This window comes from Chionomys nivalis, chromosome 10 (assembly GCF_950005125.1).
Source record: "Chionomys nivalis chromosome 10, mChiNiv1.1, whole genome shotgun sequence".
Taxonomy (NCBI): domain Eukaryota; kingdom Metazoa; phylum Chordata; class Mammalia; order Rodentia; family Cricetidae; genus Chionomys; species Chionomys nivalis.
In genome coordinates this window covers 27599386-27625852 of record NC_080095.1, presented here as the reverse complement: position 1 = coordinate 27625852, position 26467 = coordinate 27599386, and the positions used below count along the sequence as shown (strand labels likewise).

The 26467-nt window shown below is 46.1% G+C and overlaps 1 protein-coding gene across 7 annotated transcripts in view; it reads right to left on the bottom strand.

Moving 5' to 3' along the window:
• Positions 1 to 26467, bottom strand: part of Foxn3 (forkhead box N3) — a 377817-nt gene that overhangs the window by 130031 nt on the left and 221319 nt on the right. The gene's annotated exons all lie outside the window — the stretch shown is intronic.

The window sequence follows — 26467 nt, the reverse complement described above, 5'->3', positions numbered from 1 at the left end:
GGCGTGTTCCTCTGGTGGCCCCTCGGAGACTAAGAATTCCTATCATTCTCTGAGGTGGAAGGGAAGCGGTGCTAAAGGGGCCCAGGCAGACTGTGGCTCTGAACTTCAGTCTGAGGGTCAACACTGAAGGGGGGGCTGCCATTATCCTGCCAACTTGGCTTCTGGAAAGACTCTAGATGAGCTTGTAATTCACTGCAGCAATGGACTACCTGAACCAGGCTCCCACCTCTATACCCTCCTAGGTATATACCAACATGGAGTCTAGCTTGGCCTGAAGACTTATTGTAGCCCATGGCATATGAGCAAATACAACACCGAAACTGGATATCCTTAAATATTCAGGCTTGTTTATTCCCTAGTGGAAATTCCTAAGCTACCTTGCAAATAAGCTTGAGGTAGTTTTTCAAAAGATTCCGGATCCCTTAGAGAGGCTCCAGTTACCCCTCAAAGAACCCTAAGTACATAAGTGAGCCCAGTCAAAAATCTCAGAGACCAATAATACACATTCCAGTTGAGCCTAGGCCAGCCTACCAGCATACCAAACAAAGGGTAAATTACTTAATATGTGGTGTTTGTTATGCAGGAGATGGTAACTAATATACTGTTCTATCTCATAAAAACATGCCCCAAAAGCATGGTCCCAAGACGGCAATTCTCAAGATATAGGTTTTAGTGGGAGGTTTCATGTGGGGGTTTTAGTGGGCATCTATCTACTGTTTAAATATTAAACAGCAAAAGCCTGTAGGCATTATTAATGAAACTTCTTGGACAAGGCTGTCTGCATGTGGCAAATGGCATAGTCACTTTCTACCAACAGCAGCCGTCCTAAGTCTTCCTATGGCCTAAGGAACAGAACACTTGGTAATTCTCCCCGAAATCCTACCCGCTGCCTCAGCAGTCTGAGTTAGCTCTAGAACAGAGCTGTGTTTCCTTCCATGTGCAGGAACCGGAGGAAATCTAGACACCCTGGAGAGTTGCTCACAAGCCATTACACTGTAGTTGAAAGTGCCTGCTCTGCATTAAGTAGCTTGAAAGGTCACTGAGGAGAAAGGCTAGCTTCAGCAGGGATAGACTCTAAGGGTCCCGAGGGCAGACTTCACGCCTATGATTGTTTGTTAGCAGCACAACATATCCCAGTAGTTCCCTACCCCTTTCTTTATGTGTCTGAGATGACAACAAGCCTGAGCTGGGAAACTGATACAGCCATCTGGTCAACCTCCTTTCCCACATCATTCAGAGGTCCCTCTATTCAGCCTGATACTAGTTGACCCAGGTATCTCTTGCACTGTTTATCCAGTTAACTAAACCAATTAAGTTCATTGTATGAGTGAACCATGCTTAACCAACTGTCTGTTTCTCATTCATTCCCAGTCATTCCTTCATTCTTAAAGAGTCATACCGAGTCACAATGCCATTGAGAAGCCGACAGCCCAGAGGACAACACCAAAGAGGGGTAACTACAAAACATAACCTCAGCTGACACCGAGACATGAAACACACATGCTAAGAATATTAGAATGTACAGACTGAATGATGTTACACACAGCTAATAGAATGTGCTAGATAGGGAGCAGAGCTGAGATTCAACCTGTCACACTGCCATACAGCTGCCAGATGGAGCTGAACACAGACGGGGTTGTTGGACTGATAGATCTGGGTTTTATTTCACTAGCCATGCTCTCTGGTGGCTCAGTTTTAGACAAAATGATTTTAAGGTGGACTGAAGGGAAAATGAGTCAATTAAAAACAGGCTACTGCAGTAAATCCAGAGGCAAGGTGGGGAAAATCAGGACAGACAACGTCACAGGAAGCCTGGACTCCAGAGACACTTTTGGTGCAAAATCAACAGGCTGGTGTCTCTGGATACTGGGAGTCAAGGAGAGACGATTCAAAGGCAGAACAGGCCTGAAATATAGTGGTCGGGGAATTTAAGGGGTTTCCAGGTTCAGTAAGTCACAGGGCTCACAGCAAAAGGTCACAGATCAAAGTCAGACAATGTAGAAGCCATAAGGTAAAATCCACCACTAACTGCGGTGCCATCTACCAAGAGTCCTCTCTACATGAAACATACAGGGGGAGCTCTATCCTTCCAGCAACAAATCCTGGCAACACACGGAAGGTGTTGATACCGCCTACACAGAGGTGGGTCATGCACAGAGGTTATACTGGAAGCAACTCTCACACAGGCATCTTCCACCAGATTACATCAAAATTCCAAATGGCTTCCATCAACCACGCTGCATGTACAACAGTGTGGACACAGACAGCCATTCTTTAGTGTTTTGGAAAGATGGGGAACTCTCCCCATATGCCATGTTTGCAGACACCAGCCCAGGGCCAACCCTGTAAGGCCAGCTGGCCAGCTCTAAGAGGACAGCCTCAGGCTGCTACATAATACTGCTTCAAAGATCAAGAAGAGTTTGTGTTATAAGGTGACATCTTGTGTCCAACACACAAGTGTCAACTCACTCACTGACAGCAGTTCTCAGTCACATTGGAATGACAGTTCACACTTTTAGCATATCCAAACAGATTGCCAAACACACACACAAATACATCGCAGAGCAGGGCCAGCAGGTTTTAAGGTTGCTACCAGTTACTCACTATCCCGGGAAGGAATCCCTGGGAAGATGGCAATCTGCATTTCATTATTTAGATAAGTCAACATTAGGTCTGCTCCAGAATCAAACACAATTAAAGCTTTAATTAACTCAAACTCAAGCAGCCCCATCTTCAAATAAAAAACATTTTCAGGCAATGGATAAGAGGAGAGTAGAGGTCACTTCATTTTTAGACGGGTTACTTCCCTTGTTGCTCTTGTGTCTGAGGCGAGTAGAAACTAGAGGAGGATGCTCTACCTGTGCTCTCCTGGAAACCAGGGGCTCGTCAGGGAGCCAGAAAATCCCAGCAATCCTCCTGTCTCTGCCCCTCAAACAACACTAGGGTAGATACACAGAGTCACCGCTGGCTTTTTATATGTATGCTAGGGACCTGGCACTTGTATAGCAGGGGACTGTGAGTCATCTTCTCAGTCCTGATTTTTAAGAGAAAGGAAGAAGACAGAGCCTCCAAAGAGAAATATATTAGAAATAATAACTTCTAGAGCCTCCCAACGGTAGGGACATTTTTACATCCTCACAACCGCAAAGTGACCACTACGGTCAAGTCCCCTCCACCAGGTCTCACTCCATCACTCAGCAGACGCACTCTATTAGCAGAAGACAAATCCACGGCAAGCGAAAGATTTGGTAGTAAAGTTTATAATAAACTTCTGTTATCCCAAGGCTTTAGGGGATGGGGAATCTGAATCTCTCATATGTTTTCTTCAGTATTCCCCACAAACCGGGGCCTCTTGTGTCATTGAACCTAAAATGTCCCTCAAAGGCTCATATTTTGAAATGTTTGTACCCCAGCTGCTGAAGCTGGGGAGCCTTTAGGAAGTGACACCAACTGGCAGAAGTGTGAATCACTAACAGAAAGTAATGTCCATTCTTGGTTCCTATTATAGGAATTATTAGGGTCCTAGTCATCCATCATGTAAAAAGCCATGCTACACCCTCCCACAGCCATGGACTACTCTATCCTTGCCCGCCATGATGGTCTGAAATGTCTTTCCTTTCTTAGTTGTGTCTGTTGGGTACTAAGATCACAGTAATGCAACGTAACAAATGGAATAAACCTGGTATCCATCTTCTAAACACCTACTCACGTTTCTGTGCGTGTATCTGTCTACAAGTGTATGCACACATGTTGTATGTCAGTCCTCATGACTATGCACATGGAAGCCAGAAAAGCATGCTGGATTCCTTGGAGCTGAAATTATAGGCATTTGTGGCATGTTTGGCTTGTTTCATGAGTGCTGAGAGCCAAAGGCTGGCCTGTATGATTGCACAGCAAGCATTTTAACTACGGAGTCATCTCTCCAGCCTCTAAACCTGGTTGTTTTTTTTTTTTTCTTTTGAGTGGGTTTTCATACAACTTCAGTGAGTTAACTAACACATAACCATCACTTAAGAATCTGCTCCAACCGTTGTCAGCAGTAAGACACATCCCTCTTGGGGCTCCTTTTAGATAGAGCCGACGTCCTGCTCTAATATTAATAAAAAATGGGGGGGGGAGCGTGCACACAGAGCAGTCACTCATAAGGAAGAAGATGATAACTGAGATGGAGGGTTAAGAGTAAACAAGATACCCCTCCAGGACCTACTACACATAAAGAGACCTGGGAGAATGGGTGAACTGCTTCGGCAGGTATAAACCCGCCAAAGGACAATAGAAAGATCTCTCAGCAGTGAAGCTCTGGCAGAGGACCAGAGTTCCGGTTTCCAGCACCCACATCAGGCAGCTCAGAAATACTTGTAACTTCAGTTCCAGGGGGTCACACGCCCCTGCTCCTGTCTCTGTAGGCAGCTGCATCCATATGCACTTAACCAAACCACACCCATATGCACATGTACATGTGACACAAAAAATACATCTTTAAAATAAATTCTAAGGGCTGGAAAGATGGCTCACTGGTTAAGAGCACTTGCTGCTCTTATAGAGCGCTCAGGGTTCAGTTCCCACACCCACATGGTAGCTCACAACCATTCACAATTCCAGTTACAGGGGCTCTGACTCCATCTTCTGACCTCTGCAGGCACACACGCAAACACTCACACACATAGAACAAATTATTTTTTTTTAAAAAAAGAACACACACACACACACACGAGACACTGTCCTCACAGAGCTTTTATAAACTTCCTGACATGCAGGAGTCAGGGTCAAGAGAAACGGATTCTCCTCAAGATGAAAATGAAACTGTATTCTTGTCACACTATCCACTCCCTTTCTAGACTCTGGCTTGAAGACACACTGACCGAACAAGATGGTCATTAAAAAGAAACCTCTGTGCTCTCCCAACAGATCTCATGTCCAAGTTCACTCGTTCAGAGCCAGTCATGAGCTTCTTTTTCTCAATTCCTGCATTTCTTCTTCCTCCCCCCCACAAGAAACAACAAGTGTAATCACGGATCAACCTATTTTTCAGTATCTGAAGAACCACAGGGCATCGATCTACACTCCAGGCCCTCAATTGGATTGTCTCGCTGTCCTGACAATAAACACTAAATTATTTCTTGAACAAAAGCAAGGATCTTTTAGGTGCTATAATCTCATCCCAAATCCTTTTACCCACTCCCTACTCTTTTGGCCCTGACACCGCAATCCTCTTTGGGTAATCTGAGGTCTGGCGGGCACCAGGCCTGTAGTGGCTTTTGCTTTTCCTCCCACTCTGTGGCATTGTTTGCTGCTGGGAGGGGGCACGTTGCCAGGGTTCAGGGCCCCATAATGACTTTGTTCTTACGGGGCAACTGTTAATAATTAACAGGAAGCATTTTGCCTTTAAATCTCACAGCTTGAGTAACTAAGATCTCACAGTGCCAAAGAAACACTTAATTCCAGGGTGAGACGGTTCCAACATACTCTAGTGGGCCTAACCATAGCATTAACTGGCTTCATTCATCTAGCGATAAGGTGTTCCTGCCTCTTCTCTGATAAATGCCAAGCCTAAAGGGGAGGTGGGATGGGGAGAAGAGAGGCACGGTTTCCGTCCTCACTCTACTGAGGAGGGGTGGCCACCAGTGTGAGAGCCAGGACAGATAGATGTTGGGGTGTATCCAGTACTAGTGTTCTGAACTGGAAGAGGTGACATGGGAAGGCCAGAAGAGAGATCAATATGTATAACTCAAAAAATGAAGAGTATCCCAGTAAGATTCAAAAGCAGACTAAGAAGGGAGTGCCTGGTAGTCAGGAGTCCCAAATACAGAACAGAAGTCTCCACCTGCAACTATCGGAGCAGACAGAGCATCAGCTGGATGCTCACAGGGAGTGTAGTAAGTCCCTCGCTCATTCAGTCAAAATGAGCGATACTTTGTGGAACAATGGGCCAGGTACCACTCTAAACCCAAGATACAGCAGCAAAGGATGCACTCAAGAGCACAGCCCTAAACAAAACAAAGCCTGTGCAGTCAAGGAACTCACACAAAAGAAATACATAGATGTGTGCGGTAACAAAAGCTAAAGAGAAATGTCAAGAGGGGCCACGGGAAGAAAGGAGAGAGGGTCAGAAGGTCTCTCTTCTAGATGGGGCAGACAAGGAAGGTATTTACGAGGAGGTGAATCTGAGCAAAGACCTGAGAAAGGGGTGGAAGTACAGTAATGAAGGCAGACACCCCCAGGACCAACGCGACGGATACAGGCACGGATGAGGACACATAAGACACATCTGGACCACGCTGCCAGATTCCACTGTTCAAGTCCCGACTCCGTTATGTCACTAATACTATGACCTTGGGCCTGGTTTAGAGGAGCTTGGAATGTTCCAGAAGGGATTTTGTAGCTCAGTTTCTTATATTGCCCTTGATAGTTCCTCAGATGCAGCTTAACAAAGTCCTTTAGACACCACCGCAGAGATAAGATATGGATGTGAATCATCACTATGGGGGATGGGGGATGGAAGGGAGCCATCCATGATCCATTTAGGAAGGAAGAGTCAGGAGGTAACAGGGCATCTCTAATTCCATGCAGAGAAAACACTACATACGATGCTGGGCTATTTATCAATAGCAGGGAAACATCAAGACAACCTCAACATACATATACATTTGGTGGCAAATATCTCAAAATGTGTCTGTGTTACTGTGTGCGGCTAAACTAGACCATAAAACACTTGTAAACAAAACCACTTATTGAACTATCTTGGTCTAGGGCAGAGGTTCTCAACCTTCCCAACACTGTGACCCTTTAATACACTTTCTCATGTTGTGGTGACCTTCAACCAAAAAACCACTTCACTGCTACTTCATAACTGTGGTTTTGTTACTATTATGAATCATAATATAAATATCTGGTAGATAGGATATCTGATGTGTGACCACTACAGGGGTCATGACATATTGAACAGGTTGAGAATCACTGATCTAGGATGTATTAATTGTCACTTCACTGGGTGGCAGGCATTCCTGGCCTTGTATGGGGGATTGGTGACATGGAGCAAGATAGGTGACATTATAGATCCCAACGTCATATGGCTAGTTACAGTGGCAGGCGGCTCTGCACCAGGTACGTGTGGGTGAGTCTAGTTTACACCCTGCCCTTGAGTGCTATGAGAACCGTGCCAGGTAATGGCTGCACCATTCGACAACCATGCCCACCTATCATGTACCATAAGGCACTGAAGCAAGCCAGCTTTACCTAAAACATTACTCATAGAAAATCACCACCGGCATGGGCACTGACCATCTTTAATCCAGAAAACATTCTTACCAATGATACAACGCAACACTTGCTATTTAGGCCATGTCGTGTCATTCAACAGCTACCAGGTACGGTGTGGACCCTGGAGGTGGGTACAATGTCAGGCCCCTACCTTCTGAAACAATACACCTTCTTTAGTAGATGCAGTCAAAGGGAACAATTTCCCTATCGGTAAAATCTTTATCAGCCCACACCTATTTTCAACTGTCTGGACAGTATAAAACAAACAGAGGAATAAAAAAGACGCAAGGGTTTTCCACGTTTGGGATCACACGATTTTGTCTTCACTCACGTAATGATCTAAGAAGGACAGTTATCAGAATTCCTCCCACTAAGGCCCTCTGAATACCCATCTTTGTCACGTCCCACAATCCTCCAGCTGCTGGGGAAGTCACCAAGAGTGTGAGATACACACTCAGCAGCGCACTGGACTATAGTCAAAAGTAATGAATTCTCTGATAGAAAATTGATCTCGCTTGTTCCCATAATGTAAGCTCTGTCGAGAGAGCAAACAAACAAGGCTATAATAATTAATTGAAAAGAAAGACTCTAATTAAAATTTTATATTAGTGTACATAATGGCCAGAAATAGTAAACATTGCTTTTTTAAAAAGTCAGAGCTGTAAAACAACAAAAAGCTCTGCCTGTGCAGATAACCAGCAAGCACTTAGTACTATCAGTCAAAACACACACTCCGGCTCATCCGCTAACCCACAGCAAACGGCACAAAGAAGAAAGAATGCAGAACCATGAAATATTTAACCACGACCATTGGATCCAATTCAACATCTACACATTGTCTCCAACTTCTGACACTCCTTCAATGACACTCCGTGCACACTCGGTACACACACAGATGAGGTGTGGGCAGTGTGACCAGAGCCATGGAGGGCTCTCCAGTGGCTGAGCGCAATCACTATCGCTACAGTGATACCCTTGGAAGAGAAACAACCCATGCATACAGAGGGTCACAAGAAAGTGTACAATGACAAGAATCGTCCTGGTGGACCAAGAAGTTGAACCCTATAAGATGGAGTCTTGCAGGGGAAACTACACACAAAACAACCCAAACAGCAGCTGGAATGCTCAGTTGCAAGAGGAAAGAAGGGGCTCTGAATATTCCCCTCTCATTTCATACATGATGCGCTTCACAACTCGAGGTCTTGCCCTCTGTCTAGGAACCCCTTGCAATGAGCTTGGGTACTGCTCATCTTTGGGATCACCAGCCCTGGAATGCTGTAATTATGAAATTATGAAATTGAAACGAGAGGTATGGGGTCAAAGTTCACACTATACTGTCAACTTACCCCTGGCTTGTGGAGCAGAACGTGTAACTTTCACCCAACAGGTTGATGCAGTACTATAGATGGTGGAATTGACGGGCCTATCTCAGATAATACCTCTAGGGAGGTTTTTAGGGCAAGACATTTGTTCACTTATCCCAACTGCTGGGCTAACATTCCAATGAGCCTACCACTCAGGGTTGTCTAAGTGATTAGGGATGCCACTTCTGAATTCCTCACAAGCCTGACAAACGTGAGTTTGCTTGCTGTCAGTAGTACATGCATAGTTTCCCAGAGTCCAAGGGGCTGTAGAGATGGCCCCACCCAGCCACCCAAGTTTACAAAGCAAAAAACTGAGTTCTGAGATGAAGTGCACTGAGTTCACCCAGCATCGACATAAAACACCTAGGTTCCCGGTCTCCAGCAGTGTTCCCCCAAAACTGTTAATGTCTTCTACAATGTCACCCTGCTTTGTAGACCTCCAAACAGCCAGGAAAGCTAAGCCCAGTTCAGTTGATCTGATTGAGATCTGCATGTCCATCTTCCTAACGGGGTAAGCACTTTGATGATCAAAAGGAAACCTGGTTTAGTCATGTACATACTTCAGGGAGCCACACAAAGAACGGCTCGCTGGAGCTCCAGAAACAGGACCGATGCACGAAGAAACACCGCTGCTAGCCGAGCCTAGGAGGAGGGAGGTAGGGTTTGGTTTTTTACAGGGTGGCACGTGAGATTTCACTAAGACTGTAGAGGAAGTAGCCACACCATAAGGGATTCTAAAATATCAAGTGACTGATGCTACATCCCAATACATACGCATCATGGGTCAGTCTGGCTGTACCGTTGCCACCCACCTACGAGGAAGGGCAGGTTTCAGCCTCTTTCAGACATGGAAGAGAGAGCAAGGGGTGTGGAAACAAATAGCCTACCCACATCAAGTGACCATTAGGCTGGATCAGGCGGGAAGAGAAGTTGGCAGTACTACTGGGTGCTCCTATACAGAATTCATCTAGCTAGCAGATACTGTTCAACTCATAAGCACACCATCAAGACAGGAAAGGGGACACAAACCCTCCCCATGATATAATCCTCCAGGATAGAGATTAAACCAGAAACCATATCACGGAGACAAGACTGACCACCATTGTGCACACGGAAGACCCAGCACAGGATAAAGGAATCATCCTGACACGGGTGGGAAGCTGATTCCCCCAAACCATACTGTATATGCCCTCTAAAGAGTTGACTTTGTATGAATGCAGTGTGGATTAAACAGATTAAATTCGAGATAAAACCCTAGGGCTTTTGCTTTTATTTTTTTCCCTAAATACAACAACTGATGAAGTGTTCAATACAACTCAGAATGAAGAAGGGCTGTGAGGTTTCCCAGTGGCTCTCAAGCGGGGTGACTTTGTCTTCCTGGGCACACGAGCCACTGCCCACAACCCTTTTGATCACTGTACCTTGAAGGGTACAACTGGCATCTCATGGGTAGAAACCGCATATGCTTCTAAATGTCCCACAACGCACAACAGGTTAGACAATGCTCTAGCTCCAAAGGCCAGAGTGCTATGTGTTGTAATATCTGCGGCAGGGCTGTGTCCCCGGCACCCAGCCGCCCGCATGGCTAGCTTTATGCCCCGAAATAATTACACGGAAACTGTATTCTTTTAATCACTGCCTGGCCCATTAATTCCAGCCTCTTATTGGTTAGCTCTTACATATTGATCTAACCCATTTTTAATATTCTGTGTAGTACCATGAGCTGGCTTACCAGGAAAGATCTTAACCTGCGTCTGTCTGGAGTGGGAGAATCATGGCGACTCCCTACTCGGCTTCTTTCTCCCAGCATCCTGTTTTGTTTACTCCGCCTACCTAATTTTTGTCCTATTAAAGGGGCCAAGACAGTTTCTTTATTACTTAACCAATAAAACAACAGATAAAAAGATGACCCACCTCCATCAGCTATGGCAGACAGGACCAGGGATGACCCAATACCCCCAACAGGCAGGCTAAGAGTTCAAAGTCACTATCATGACAAACTGACCCAATCCAGAGTGTCTACTAGCCCTCTTTGCTCCCCTTTTACCTCTAGGAATTTCAATATAACAACTTACGTCTGAAGCTCCTTAGCTACCAGTAAACGCTTCCACTGGCAGAACCAGAGGCAGGTTCTTTGTATTTGATTAAGGATGAAGATCTGGGGGCCACAGTTCTGACTGCCACAGAGGCTCTGACAAGGTGGCTGGAAGCACACACCTGGTTGGCTTTACCAGTGGAGGGCTCAAAAGCAAAGAAGCGCTTGCAATAAGGAATAGCCAAAGTCGCCAGGTGGTGGTGGCGCACACCTTTAATGCCAGCACTCAGGAGGCAGAGACAGGAGGATCTCTGAGTTCAATCAAGACTAGTCTGGTCTACAAAGTGAGTTCTGGGACAGCCAGAGCTACACAGAGAAACCCTGTCTAGAAACACTCCTCCTACCCCCAAAAAAGAAATAGCCAAAGTCCTCAAACCAGTAGGTGACTCCAATCTGTTGCGTCTTTATATGCACAGAAACTGCTTTGCACTTGAGTTTCAAAGATCTTACTCGGCTCCAAGAAAGACACACACCCAACCTCCATGAGCCTCCCCCCACTGCCTCCTTTCTGGTCACCCCAGGTATTTTGATTCTTAAACTAAAAGTGAGGCAAAAGCAGAGCTCAATCCTGTGAATCACTTCAACCAGCTCAGGCGGAGCAGCCTGTCACTGAAACTGTTATTTGCTAAGAGCCTTCAAGTCTTGTGAAGGAAGACTGAAAAGAGATTAAAGCCGGTTGTCTACAGGGTAGGGTGAGACAGCAACTGGAAGATGGGGTGAAAGCAAGAAGAAAACCAGGACGCACGCTGCTGCAAGTTTGGACTGTCAGCCCACAGAGACCGCAGCTCGGTTTGACAGACCGTGGAAGTGATCAAAGGTGTCCAGCCCTAAGCCCGCCATTGGCCACTGTGCTCCCAGGGCTCTGCAGAGCAAAGGGCCCGTCTTGTCTCCCTCAAGGTCCTCCTGTCCAAACCTGACCCCTAAGAGGGCAGAACCAAAGGAAAGAACGCATGCAACAGTGCAGAATAAATGTGCTCCCCACAAAAAACTGGGGTGCCTCCTTTTCACCTTTCTTCTGTGCCTAGTCTGGGCAGGATGCTAAAATATACATAACACGAAACTACCATCAGCGCCATTTGGGGTATACCTATTGCATAATCGATTCTGCCTCTATCTGTGTCCAGAGCTCTTTCGTCATCCCAAATAGAAAATTACACAGGCGCTTTCTGTAACTGCCATACTTATACTGCTTAGCGTAATGTCCTCACGGCTCGTGCAGGTTGCAGCAGGCAAGTCAGAACTCCATTCCTTTTGAAGGCCGAATAATACTTCTTTGTGCACGTTCTGTTTAACCACCTGCAGATGGACATCTGGGTGGTTTGCACCAGCACCGATTTTTAAAAAAAAAAAAAAAAAAAAAACAAGGTGCTAAGTGTATTTAGCAGTGTGCTGACGTGAGGGAAGGAAGATAAAAGTCTCGGACTCTGCCACGAACCTCTGCGTGTTATCATCACCCCCATACGAGACTTAAGTGTTTTTAGTTGTAAAGAGGAAGTGAATTAGACTAGCATTCTCCAGAAACTTTTGGCGGTCCTCTGTAGTAAGAAATAGATGTTTCGTTCTGACTGACTTCACACAAGCACACAGACGTAACTGAAACTTAAGCTGCACAAACAGTCGCCCCCCCCACACACACACAATCACTCTAGCACCTTCTATCGACTCTACTATTTCTCGGAAAGAGAAAGAGTTCCAATCACTAAATTGATTTCACCGCCACCACTGAGTAACAGCTTACACAAGAGACACTATTTTAGGTATTTTTTCCCCTCCAAATTGGTATCCCTTAGAATATGCTAATCACCAGCGTGCCACCACGTTTAAAATATCAATTTCATAAAAAGTGGAAAATTCTTTAGTGTGCTTACCACAAACAAGTTACTGTGATCTGTATTCCCCCAAATTTTTGGCCATGAAAAATTTCACATACAGCCAAAAGTAAAATCCCAACATCTACTGAACACCGTTCCCTCAAGCCTTTCAGGGACCTCTGCACTGGACGACTGTCAGGCCCCTTCAATACAGTACTCTATGATGTGGGCTTTCCTTTGCACGAAACACAAACAGCGAAAATAGTAAACACAGCTCCCAAAAGATACACAGCATCCAATCCAACCTACAGTTTAAAAATTAATCGGTTTCATTTTAAGAACAAATTTATATTCGGAACAAAATAAAATGAAGAGTATCAAATCCAATAAAGAACTAGGACTCAATACCTGAGTTTCCAATAGAAAGCACAGGGAGAGGCTTTATGCATTTTTATTTTTGTGTGTGGGGTTTCTGGTTGTTGTTGTTGAGTTTGCACAGTACTGGAGACTCGAAACTAATGCTAAAGACTCTTTTTTGATGAATGTCAACAAAATTCATTGCTTTAGCTACAATGATTCTAAAAGAAAATTTGTCTAAATCCAAAAGGTGGTTAGTTTTCATCAGCTTTCCATGCAAATACAATTTTAGGAAGAAATTATAAGCATTTATTCGCCAGGATGAAGAAAAGAAGATGGATTCCAATGGTGGCTTCAAGGATAAGGAATCCTTTGGATGCGGTGAACTTTGATTCTTTTTCTCTTACTAAAGTCAGTACAAGTAACTCGCAGGTCATAAAACCAAAATTACCACTTTGAGAAAACACTGTATGATCTGTCCTGGCTGTGTGCATCTACCTATCTTTTCTAAACTGCAAGCCTCCCTCCTGGATGAGCACACCTACCCCTCGCCAAGGGGGCTTGTCCGCCCCTCCCCCTTGCCCTCAACATCCCTCAGCCCCCTTTTCTCATCCTGGCTACGGAATACCTGATCAAAGTATCTTCAGGAACGGAGAGCTTATTTTTGGTTCAGAGTTCAGCGTACAGTCCACCATGGGTGAAGGCCCAGTGACAGAGTTTCAGGCTTTGGGCACACTGCATCCATGGTCAGGAAGCAGAGACTGAGGCCAGTGCTCCGCTTACTCCTCCCTTTTCCCGTTAAAACGTTTGGTTGTTTTATTGTTATTATCATCATTACGCATGTGTATGTGTCCAACATGTACGATAGCAGGCACATGCATAGACGTCAAAGATGGGGGGCCAGGTCTCTCGATCCAGCTTGTTTTGAGGCAGGGTCCCTCTTGTTCAGGCTGTGCTGCATAAGGCTAGCTGGTCCCAGGCTTCCATCTGGCCTTAGGGTTGCTGAGGCTATGATTCCCTTTGTCATCGCTGGCTTTTTACATGGCTCAGGTTCTCAGGCTTGTACAGCCAAGCCACTTCCCAAGCCCCTATTTTCTCCTTTTTATTCAGTCTGACACATCCAGCCCAGGAAATGGGGCCGCTCACTTTTAGGGTGGGCGTTCTCACTTCAATTAGGGTAATATAGATAATACCTTAGAGACAGGTCTGGAGGTTTGTCTCCTAGCGGATCCTCAGCCTGTCGAGTTAACAATATTAACCATCTCCAATACCATTCCTCCTCGCCAAGAATGACATCAACTCTAGACGCTGAACAATGTTTCCACCATGAGGTGGCAAATCGCGGTGGGGAAAGAAAAAGTGCAATCGAGCTGGCAAGGTCCCAACTCAGCCATCTGAGGCACATGGCTAACCTTCCTCTCAGTCCTCTCAAATGGAAAAGCGCAGCAAAGTCTAGCCCACTTGGTTCTTGGGAGGGACCTGGCACACAGTAGGTGCTCATTCAATGCCTTTTTGTGTGCTCTTACCCTATATTTAGAACAATTTGGGTTCAGAAGAGAAGAGGATATCAATCTGAAATTCTAGCTGTGCTAAAAGAGCTGACTTCCAGAGTTCGTCTCGCAGACGTCTGAGGCATTGGGTAGAAACAGATTTTTGTTTCACTCAGCATCAAAGAGTTGTATTAGAGAAATTCAGATGGTTTTCCTGCAACTTTGACCTCACCAACCCGATGACAGAGCACACCACATCTAAGAGCTGAGGGCAAGAGGGGCAGTGGCAGACGAAGGGACTTCAAAGGGCTTTAGTAAGAATAAAATTCCACCGGCATTAACGTGTGGTATGTGCAACTGTTCTTTCCTCTAAAAAGCTGGGGCACTGCTGTGGAGTGAGGGGCCTTCAGTACTGAAGAGGATGACACCCCCACCCCCAAACACACACACACACACACACACACACCCCTGCAACAGAATCCAGGGTCTGCAGCACCAGGGACATGAAGGTTTAACTGTTGGGGACAAGGTGCTCCCTCTGTTGGCAGGTAGGACAGACACCATTCCGAGGGCTTTCTTGATAGGGCAATTCCCTGGGAAGGAAAAGCAGGAGAGCAGGGAGGAACCAGCTTTGTTCTCATCAAAGAGGAAAAGAGTGGAGGGGGAAGCTAATGAGTTACCACGGAGAGATGTAAGCAGGATTAAGGGTCTGCTGGAGAAAGAGCACAATTGACAGTTTGGCCAGCCTAGGTTGGAAGCTTTTCCCATTAAGATGAGGGGCTGGGGCAGGAGCCTGAGCCCTTACCTTACAAGTGCCTGTCAGCAGCACAGCAGGCCTCAGAGGGGGGGCTTCTTAGCAAGGGCACAGGAAAGCCACAAGGCTGGGCCATCTCAGGCCTAGGCCATCTAACACACATTTGTCCTTCCTATGGAAGCTGCAGAGGCCTATACCCTGACAGTATCTGTACCAAGGGGTCAACAGCCTGGAAATAAGAACCTTCCACCCAGAGGCAGCATAACAGGTTTCCTAGGCTTCAGAAATAGGAGTATCCAAAGAGTATCACAAGAGCACAGCAGGGCCGGAAGGCAGAAACACCTACTTTGCCAAAATCACCCAGGTACCTCAGAAGAAAGAAATGCAGAGGCCAGCTCCTCATTTCCCTCCAAAGACAACTGGACTTGGGGCTGAAAATGCTTTGAGGTATTTGCATAATGTGTGCTGGCCAGCGTAAGAGTAGCCACCCGCCAGTAAATATCTCCCAAAGAACCTCTATGTAAAGCTTTGTTTAAATACCCAAGGAGCAGACAGAGAGCACTTACAATGAGCCCCGGTTTCCATGGATCTTAAATCCAGCAGAGTGCACAGAGTCTAAAGTATAAAAAGACACTTGGTGACACAAAAGCAACCAAAACCTAGTGCAGGCAAAAACAAGACCAAGTGATTATCAAGGAAAGAGAAATCCTATGCTCCTTCTAGGACTAGACACTGAACGTCCAATGCATTATTTTGATGTAACATCCCCAAAGTTCTCGCGTGAGGCAGGTAGTCTTAAACCGCAGCAGCAACGAAAAGAGGGAGGCTCGGAGAGTTGAAGTAATGAGCCCACTTTCACTTACTGATGGAATGACCAAGCAAGAGTCACTTTCTGAAACCGAATCTGGCCCAGATCTGCGTTCAGAAGCTGGGAGGGAGCCTGGCGGGCTGACTCTGACAGTCAGCACCAGGCAGCCTGGGCTCCATCAGACATCATGTTGACTGGCTGCAGGACCAAGATGGAGTCCTGCTTCCGACCGCTGGCCTACGAAGGGGCAGCACTGGTGGAGGCCACTGTCACTCATCTCTCACCCCTTGACAGCCTGACATCTTTAGATCATTTTCATTTCCCTGCTCCGGTGTTCCTTCCCAACAAGGATGGCCCAGTTGCTGCATCCATCTGCAGGCCCAATTCAGGTCCCCTCCACAGCGAGTGCTGCGGCTGGGGGTGGGGCAGACTGGCTGAGATCAGGCTAGCACATTGTCCTATGGGCTCTGCTGCAAAGTGAAGGGAGGCAAAACCTTTCTCTGTGCCTCAGTTTCCCCAAAGGTTTTAAAGAAAAGGTAGGTGGGGGAATAATTTTAGCTCAGAGATTGGGGGGAAGGGAGAAACGCCACTTTCCTCATAATTAAAAACAAAAGTCCTTTTGCTCACAATTGGAGAGGGAAGAGGGAAAAAGGAGAAGAGGGGGGCAAAAGGGGAGGAGGAGGACAAAGGCAGAGCAAAGGCAGGGGGTAAAGCTACAAAACATGGAGGACTGACTCTCTCTGAGTATTCTGTCCACCTTAACTCTTTAAGAGCACTGCCATCAGGGAGGTGGCCTGCTCAGTTCCTCGGAGGCACAGGGCACGGTGAGCAGCTGGTGAACAGACCGCCACCAGAACTTTCCACGTAAAAGTAAACACACGACATGTCTCAACCTGGTTTGCCGTGATTAGCAACACGTTCTCAAAAAGCAGAGATAAGATGGGAAGGCATGTCTGGTGGCTGATGGATGTTTTCTCCTGACGACAGGAACGTTACCTCCAGTTGGCGAGGGCTTTGGAATTCCTGACGTTTTGCAGAGTCTTGAAGATGGTTTGATAGATAGTATGAGCAGAACTTGGTCTGAAAAACACCAGAGGCTAAAGAATGTGATCAGAGACTTCGAACAAAAACCACACGACCCTGTGGGGCAAGGACAGCAGTTTGACTCCTTCAAGAAGATTTCTATAAAGGGTGGGTGGTGTTCTCATTAGTTCACGGCATAGACAATGGGGGGAAGGTCTGCATGATTTGATGGACAGCTTTTGAAAATGATCTTCTGCTTAGCAAAACACTGCAAAGCTAATCTTGTTCGCACGGAAGCAAGTGTCACTACACAAGGGAGGTAATTGCAGGAATCAAAGGACTGGATGACACAGAACGAAGAGGAACTAACTCAGGTCCACTGTGGGCCTGAAAGCTGGGCTTACTCCCAGGGGAAAACCGAACCCCTCACTTCTGAGGAGCAAGGGCAGGCCTACCGGCCTGATGCTTAGTTTGCACTTCACATGGTAGGCTTTGGACAGCTGTAAACATCATGCCAAAAAGTATACAGCACCCCACTGCACATCACAGGCAGCTCAGCAGATCTAAGATCTCAATCTAGAAGGGGAGACGTGGGTTCTCCAGTGATGGCAAAGCCCTTTGGGATGACCCAGGCAGCTGTCTAGCTCTATGCAGCATCATCAGGGTCACTTCACCCATTCTGTCCATAACCCAAGCACCCACCGGCTTTTGATATGTCTGTTCTGACAGGAGATAGTTCTGTGTATAATGGCTGCCTCTTGGATTCAAATCCCTCTGTGTTGCTGGTACAGGTGGCTGCTATGTTCACCTTCTCTGACAGATTTCTAGCTGTCACAAAGGATCGCCCAGCCAGCAGCAGTGCCTTTCCTATTATGTTAAAGGAAATCTCCTAGAGAGGCCTTTGACGATGGTGGTGGGGATGAGCGGGTCAGCACAGACACTTACCATTATTAAGATCATTGACCACACCTCACTACCGTTCTGACTGACACAGTCCGCTGCTGCGTACAGTAAAGAAACCTTCTCCTAAGTTCCTCAGTTCTCCTAGGCACCACGCATTCCACTGCCCCATCTTGTGTGCGTGTGTGTATGTGTCTGTCTGTCTATCTGTATGTGTGTGTGTGTGTGTGTATTTGTCTCTCACATATATGAATGGGGGGGTACTAAATCTGACATCATGCATCCTTCCCGATCACTCCCCCCTATATTTTTGAGATGGGGGTCTTGCACTGAGTCTGGAGCGCACATGATTTGGCATGGCCTGTGAGTTCCAGGGATCCTCTAGTCTCCTCCTTCCTGGTGCTAGAATCACAGACACATGACATTACACATTGCTTTTACGTGTGGCGCGGGGCATCCTAACTTAGGTCCCTCACACTTGAGAAGAAAGAGCCACCTCCCCTGTTGCATATTTTACTTTTCACTATTATATGTGTGGCTGTATGCACCACACATGGGAAGGTAAGGGGACAACTTTCAAAATGATCCTCTCCTTCCATCTTTATGCAGCCTCTGGTGACTGAATTTGGATCAGGCTTCCACAGCATCCTCTTTTTCAATCTCTAACATCCCAAACACGGATGTAACCAGAAGCTGGAGAAAGAGCAGGCTTGGATGTGGCAGCGGTTGAGAGCTTTCCTTTTGTTTGTTTTGTATTTATGAAGATTATCATTTCTCGTGTTACACTACAGCAAAAACAAAGAAAATGCCATCTTTCTTTGTATTATATACATCATTTGTTTTCGTGCAGTTTCTCTCTTTAGAGTTGCTTCGTATTTCTAGCACAGATCCCTCTCTTCTTACTCTTGGAAAGTGAAAGGGCTGAGACCACGCCATGAAGTCAGCCCCATCTGCAGTCATCTCCTCCCTGCTTGAAAGCCTCAGGTGCTCAGATGCAAGAGCTGCCAGGCCCTCAGCTGGGCTGTTGGGAGAAGCAAATAGACTCTAAGCAAATATGAAAAGACTCCAGCCCCCCTCCGGGCTCCATCCACACCTCAGCTTTCTTCTCAGGAGGCATCAAAAGCACACTGCATCTCTGTTTTCCCTGGCTCAGGAGTCAGAGCAGGAGAAACTCAGCAGACTCCTAACAGGCTCCGCAGGTCCCCAAGAGCACAGAGATGACAGTCACTCCAACGAGCATGGCTCTCTGGGCCAGGAATTTTATTCAGTACCTGAGTAAAATAGACATCCTCAGCCACACGGCTTACACATTCAACTTCCAAGTATGAACAGACAGATGAGATGCAATGAATGGGCCCAGTATTCATGAGATCCACCTAGAATCTAACTGCTCCACGATAGCACGGGCTGTTTTCCAAGTAAATAAAACGCCGCCACCGCGCTGAATGAGAATGAAATGTGCAACACACAGCACACCCGAGGCAAAGTGCTGAGGTCAAAGATATTCTACAGGACCAACTCACAGAACGTAGCAGAAGTCAATAGATAATGAGATTTGATATGAAAATGAAATTATAATCAACTAATGGATTTTAAAGCTCATACCGGGCAGCATACTCTTAGAAATAAAGAGTGCTCCTATATTTGAAATGCTTTCCATTACCCACCCGCTCCGATTTTTCTGACAAAACGAGATGTACATCTCGAGTACCAGCGCAGAGAACTCGGCAGTCCGATCCCGTATCTATTTACGTTAACTTAGCGCACTCGCCTGCCAGTTTAGCACAATGAGGCTTCATACTGATTTTCTGTTTTTTAATATACCTTTAAAAATGACTCTAAGAAAAAAGTATCAGTTTAAATATATGTTTCCAAATATGTAATATCTCACCCATTAAAATACAGTTAACACAAATATGTGTGTGGACAACAAAGGGCATTCAAAGAACTATTTATGATTTCCATCGGGTATGGTGCTTACTATGAAATGCAAGGGTAACGCTGCAGCCGCTACCCAAGTCTTCCCATGCTCTTGATGCTCGACCAAACTGAAACACAAAATGGCAGATCATCTAACAAACGCCCTCACTGCAAAGTGAAGTCTGGTTTCCCTGGAGCTTTGTGGTTCTTCTATCACGCCATATTTTACAGAACTGGAAGGAAAGACGTTGCGTGTGTGGTGGAGGAGGTGTTCTATCATCCGATCCAGGCAATGAATAAGCTATCTTTGCTGTGTGCAAAGTCAGCATTTTGAGTAGAGGAATTAACACTGTTATGTTAAGAAGCTTAACATTTTAAGGATCTACTGATCTCTTAATGTCTAAAAGGATAAGTTTCCCAAGCACCTCAGTAGCTTCTTTCCCCCTCCCCAGGTTTTTCCCAAGGAGCCTTTACCAGTGTGAAATCTCGCCCCAGGACCTAAGGCTATTTGCCTGGTGGGCCCTGTCGGGGATGTTCAGATGGATGAACGCTAAGGTAGATATACAACGACCACACACTTGGCAGGATTATTCTCTCTAAAGAATTGCAAAGCATGTGAACAGGGCAGCAGGAAGGAGCCACTAAAACTCTGCTGAGTTAACATTAAAATAACCATTTTCACTAGGGACCTTAATATCAGAAAGGCCAAATGCTTAGAAAAGGCCACTAATATCCTACTCGTGGCTTCAAATTAAATTAAATTTCTGCAGAGAGAGAGAGAGAGAACATAAAGAGCCAGGATGATCACGAACTCACAAGAGATCTACCTGCCTCTGCCTCCCTGGCACAAGGATTAAAGGTGTATGCCATCACCACCTGGCTTCTTTAATGTATTTTTTTTTAAAAGTAAGACTAAAAATGTCTTGAAGTGTTTTCTAAACACTACATGAAAGCAAATGATAACATGCGAAGCCATTCTTCTCAAGGTGATGGTTTCCTAAGAACACGGGAGGCCTGATGGGAAACAAGGAGCCCCTCGATCCATGTTCCTGACCACTTAGAACTCACACATGGCCTGTCACAGTGACCGGAGATGGCCGAGACTCAGGGATTTCTGTAAATCCACCAGAAAACGCTACCAAGCTCACTAAGCCTGGCTCACAAACAATCACCTCCATTCTGTAACGACTGATCACGCAGGAAACTCGCTAAGCCTTCCTGGTGCATCCCACAACCTGTTCCTCATCTGTGCTGAAGGCGGACACAGCGCTTCCCTGCAGACTGTCTGGACTGATGCCTCTACTAATAAAAACACGATAGCAGATAGAACTTGCTACAACAATCTGTTGTCACAAACACTGTGGCTAACGGTGTCAACAGGTTCTAGGACATCGACTTAGTATTGAGACAGTTAAATGCCACCTGACATGGTCCTCAAATGACAAAACTTAGTTCTTCTACTGGGGAACTACCTTTTAATTTCACCATCAGACAGAGAGAAAGGCAAAAAGAAAAAAAAAATGGGAATTTCACTTAAAAGTTGATAGGAAGCTGAAGAGATGGCTCAACAGACAAAGAAAGACACTTGTCACCAAGCCCAAGGACCTGAGCCCAATTCCCAGGAGCCATAGGCAGAAGGAAAGAACTCCTGCAAGTTGTCCTCAGACCCCCTACATGTATGAAAGCTAAGCACAAAATAAGTGAATGGAATTAAAGTTGGTACGAGAAGGCCCCGTCTAGGAAGGACGGCCATACACACTAGATATTAAATCAGTCCACTGTGCTTTCCAGAATAAAAGGCAAGATATCCAAAAATACCAGTCCTCCCTCCTCTGAAGTCCATGCTTGCACCTGACCTTGGCAAAAGCGTGGAGTCCTTACGCAAGGTTTGGCCTTAGTCTCTGAACTCAGCCACAGGGACTCTACAAAGCACAGCTGAAGCTGGGCGGTGGTGGCACACGCCTTTAATTCCAGCACTCAATAGGCAGAGGCAGGGGGATCTCTGTGAGTTTGAGGCCAGGCTGGTCTACAAGAGCTAGTTCCAGGACAGGCTCCAAATCCACAGAGAAACCCTGTCTCGAAAAACCAAAACAAATTTTTAAAAAAGCCACAGCTGAAATGAGAAAGGGCCGAGAACGAACGTTAAATGACCATGACACCCATCTTGTAGCTCAGCAGATCCTACAAGGAGCGGGAGGAAGAAGCCCTGAAGGATGGTCAGCTCTTCAATGGTACCGTGACAATGAGAGAGGAGTCTTGGACAACTGCTTCGTCAGACAAGGATAGTTCACCTTCTTACGGCAAGAATGATTTGGGTGGAAAATAAGGAGCTAACTCACCTAGTCTGTGTTTGGGGAGCTGGTTCCTTGTTTTGCTACAACTTGGGGAGTTCCTATATCCCCCCATTCGGTGTCCCACCATGTCAACATCCTACATTGCTATGACACATCTGTCACAACTAAGACATCAACATGAGCACACTACTGTCAGCACAGGTAAGTGGTATTCATTTACTTTGTCTGTCTGATGTCCCTTTCTGCTGCAGGGTCACCATGTCCCCCCAGCCTGCTCGGTTTGTACAGGTTTCTCAGAGATCCCTTGTTTCTGATGACCTCAGCAGCTGTGAGGAGTGCCAACTCAGTGTTCTGGAGACCATCCTGGTGGAGGACAGAGAGGATGGCTGAGTTTTCCCTGGGCTTAAAAAAGCTTACCGGTTTCAGCAGGAAGACCGCCTTTTGACTTGGAATTTATACATCCCCTACACCCCCAAAGACCCACATGCTGAAGGGTTAGCCACTAGCTTGAGGCTGGGAGATAGTGGACGTGGGGCCCACTAGAAGGAAGTTGGGTAACTGGCAGGGGTGTGGGGGAGAGGAGCACCACCTTGGTCTTTTCTCTCCTCGCCCACTCTGCTGCCCTACTGTCGTGAGGTAAGCAGCCTCCGCTAACACGTATTCCTGCCACACGTGTGCATGAGCTGCCACTTTCCTAAATAACAGGGCCAAGGGACTGTGAACAGAAACTGCGAGCCAAAACCATCTTTTACGCCTTTATTCACTTGAGGTATTGTCACAGAGGCAGGAGACTGGACGCACAACATGATATCATGTTAGGTGTGCCTGCTATCTTCCGCCACGGAAGAGGAGCTCAAAAATTGACTTTTATGTATATGGGTTTATGGCTGCATGTATATCTGTGCAACGTATGTGCTCAGTGCCCAGAGGCCAGAGAGCTGCTGGGAAGTGAACCTGAGTCCTCTGGTCTTACTGCTGAGCCATCTCTCCGGCCCTAGATGAGGAGCTCTGATTGACAGGTAGCATTTGTCAGGTTTTCGCACTATAAACATCCTTTAGGGCCACTCTCTGTAGCCCGCTCATTGCAAGAAGTTCTTATGAAGAACTATTCCCACCAATGACATGGACTTTTTTTTCTATGAGAAATTTAGCTCATTTATTTCTATCAATCCAAGATCACAGACACGTGTTTTATATTTTGTTTACAATGCAATTAACACCACTTAGTCCACTGTTCCAAGTGTCCCAGCTAGTTCACAGAAGCAATTTTAGGATGGTACCGTGTCCTGTAACACACCCATTTTTTGCATTTTCAACACACCCATACTTTCTGCTTCTCCAGAATGTTAAGGGTTGAACTATACCTTCCTAAAATTCCTGTTTGCAGAAGTCTGAGGCTCTAGTATCTCAGAAATTAACTATATTTCAAATTTGTATCATTGAGGAAGTTGAAGTCACACTGGAATAAGGTGGGCTCTTAATCAAAAATGCTTAGTCCCTCCTAATAAGGACAGATTTAGAGGAAATCGTGTGAAGTATACGACAAAGATGGGGTTGACGCTCCTGCAAGTCACAAAATGTCATAGCAAGTCAGGAAGCCACCAGAACCAGGGCAAAGGCCAGCAGATCTTCCTCCACAGCTCCAGAAGAACCCACTTCTGCTAAAGTCTAGTCAGGAAGCCACCAGAACCAGGGTAAAGGCCGGCAGATCTTCCCCCACAGCTCCAGAAGAACCCAGCCCTGCTAACACCTTAGACGCCTGCAACCAGGTCTGTGAGGCAGTCCGTTTACGCTGTCTGAGTCACTCAGCTGTGGTTCTTTGTCGTGGTGGCCTACGTAAGCTAATACAAAGGCTAACATCACCGAGCTCTCTGCGTTTCCGTTAAAAACGGTATTTAGAAATAAAAAAGAAAGCGGTGTAGAACATTCTAACAAAATCTTGGAAAGCAGGTGCAAGCCGACATAATGCAATGTTTAGCATTACATTTGGGTGTGAACAAGGTTGGGGGCAGTGTTTTCCGATGCCGTGATTTCCTCACAGAGCTTCCCACCACCTGCAGCATAGGCCATTGCTGCTGCCAAGCACACCTGCGTGCCAGAGCAATATCAACCTTCTTGTATAATCACCATCTTCCTAGCATGTCGCGTACCAGCTCCAGGGAAGCCAAACACTTCCCAGGCGCCCTTCACAGTGACTCCACACAGGGCAGAAAATGATCCCGTGAGTCTCACAGTGGACCTGGCCGGATCAGGTGAATTCAGCATTGTGGTATCTGTTTATGACTGGCAGTCCCACCCCATCTTCCCAAAGTCACATCAACAAACAGCTAGGTGCACAGAAATTCCTTGCCAGTTATCAGGCACGGAGCAGCCTCAGTATGATTTCACACACTCCAGGCTCCTCCAGCAAACTCATTCAAGGGCATGGGGAGAGCAAGGTGCTCTCTGAAGTCAAAACATGGAAGAGACAGGCGGGAATCTCACCTGTCACCTCATTCCGCATCCAGTGACCTCAATGGACTTGAAATCTCAGCCCATGCATGGGTAACTAACGGAAAGTAACTGTGCCCTCTATCCTCAGTTAACTGGGAGAAAGGGAAATTATTTTTACTATAAAAACTCTGGTTCATCTGCATTTTATGCCCCTATTAAAACTCACGTGAAGCCATTAGGCTATGCCCAGATCATGATCCCTCTGGCTTGAGTATATTCTACTTGCAAGCCCCAGAACTCTGTTATGATCCTTCATATTATTAAATAATTGCAGGGCGTCCCTTGGGGTCACATTTGGCAACAAGACACTGGCCTAAATGAACAAATGAAACGACCCAGTGAATAACACATTTTTAACCTGCTAGAAACAAGCGAGTGTGACATACTTCTTGGGTAGAATCTAGAGAAACAAGTGGAGTGGGAATCAGAAACTGTGAACATGGAAAATATTTCAATAATTAGTGCTAGGCTCCCCACCAACCCCAGAGAGGAGCAATTCTCTACTCCAATCCCAGTTTACATTTCAGGGGTGGTTACAACCACAAGCAGAAAGCCGAGCATATGGCTCTGTCCTTCTGGACATTTCTACAGTGTAAGATAGGATGTTCTGGAAAATCCCATTTTTTCCTCCTACGGCTATATGACCTCAAGTTGTCATTTCAAATAAAGGATGCTTCCACTGATTTTTATGAACACAGACAAAAGCTGCTACAACCTTGGTGTCCACCCCCCCCCAGCCCCTAAAAAATACCCCTGTGAACCAACTGTAGTTGCTATGGAGGGTTATTTGTTTCTAAGGCAACAGCGTATATCTAAGTACTAATGGCCTGTCCTTTTGCCAGGCAACAAACAGTCTTGTGATGCAAGTGCACCTGTCTCGGCTACGCGTTACTATGGAGACACTCCAGTTGCTATGGCTACCATCACGCTAATCGCCTAGCAAAGGCAGACATACAGCAGTCTTCTCATAGAGCCCAGCTGCTTCTCCCGTCTCTTGCCGGAGACTGATTGTCTAGGGCCTGTGCTGGAATGCACAAGAACTTCATTAATGCCACGTCAGAGGCTCACTTTGTGTGCCCTCCTGCAGAACAAACATCAGAACAGAAAAATCTGCAAGTGAACTGTAAAATTCCCCAGGCTTCTGACATCAGGCCATTCCCAATTAACATAATGGCTACTCCAGGGGCGATTTCTTTTAACTGGATAGTTACAAAAGAAACGTTGCTGCATGTCTTTTAGAATTTCTTGGTAGGAGGACTGGAAAGATGGATCAGCGATTAAGAGCGTGGCTGCTCTTCCAGAGGACCCAAGTTCAATTCCCAACACTGACACGGTGGCTCAAACCATCTGTAACTCCAGTTCCAGAGGATGCAGTGTCCGCCTCCAGACAGCACACAAATGCTACACAGATATAAACGCAGACACATATACATGAATAAACAAAACAAATTTCAAAAACTTTCTTGGTAGGGTTGATGACAAATCCAAGCACCATGAATAGCTAAGGCGCCACACTTTGAAATCTGGTTCTTTGTTCTGTATGGCCCTTTCTTCTAATCTCATATGAACGTGCTTCTTCAAACCGTGACAATTTACTTAACCAGCCCCCATTATATATTTGTAAAAATGCACTCATGACCTCAATCCCATGACAAACAGACACGTGAGGAGGAAAAGTGGCCACTGCTCTCAAGGCAAACACTTAGTAACCACAACAAACCCATCACTCAGGAGCCTGTCTACATGGAAACGGGATGACAACAAGCGAGTGGGCCTTCTCTCTCAACATCTGCACAGTCAGGCTATGGAAAGGTGGGATCACCTGTATGCCTTGCCGCTTGTACCCCAACAAAATGTGACACACAGAAACATGGAAGCTGTCAACGTTCTTCTGTAAA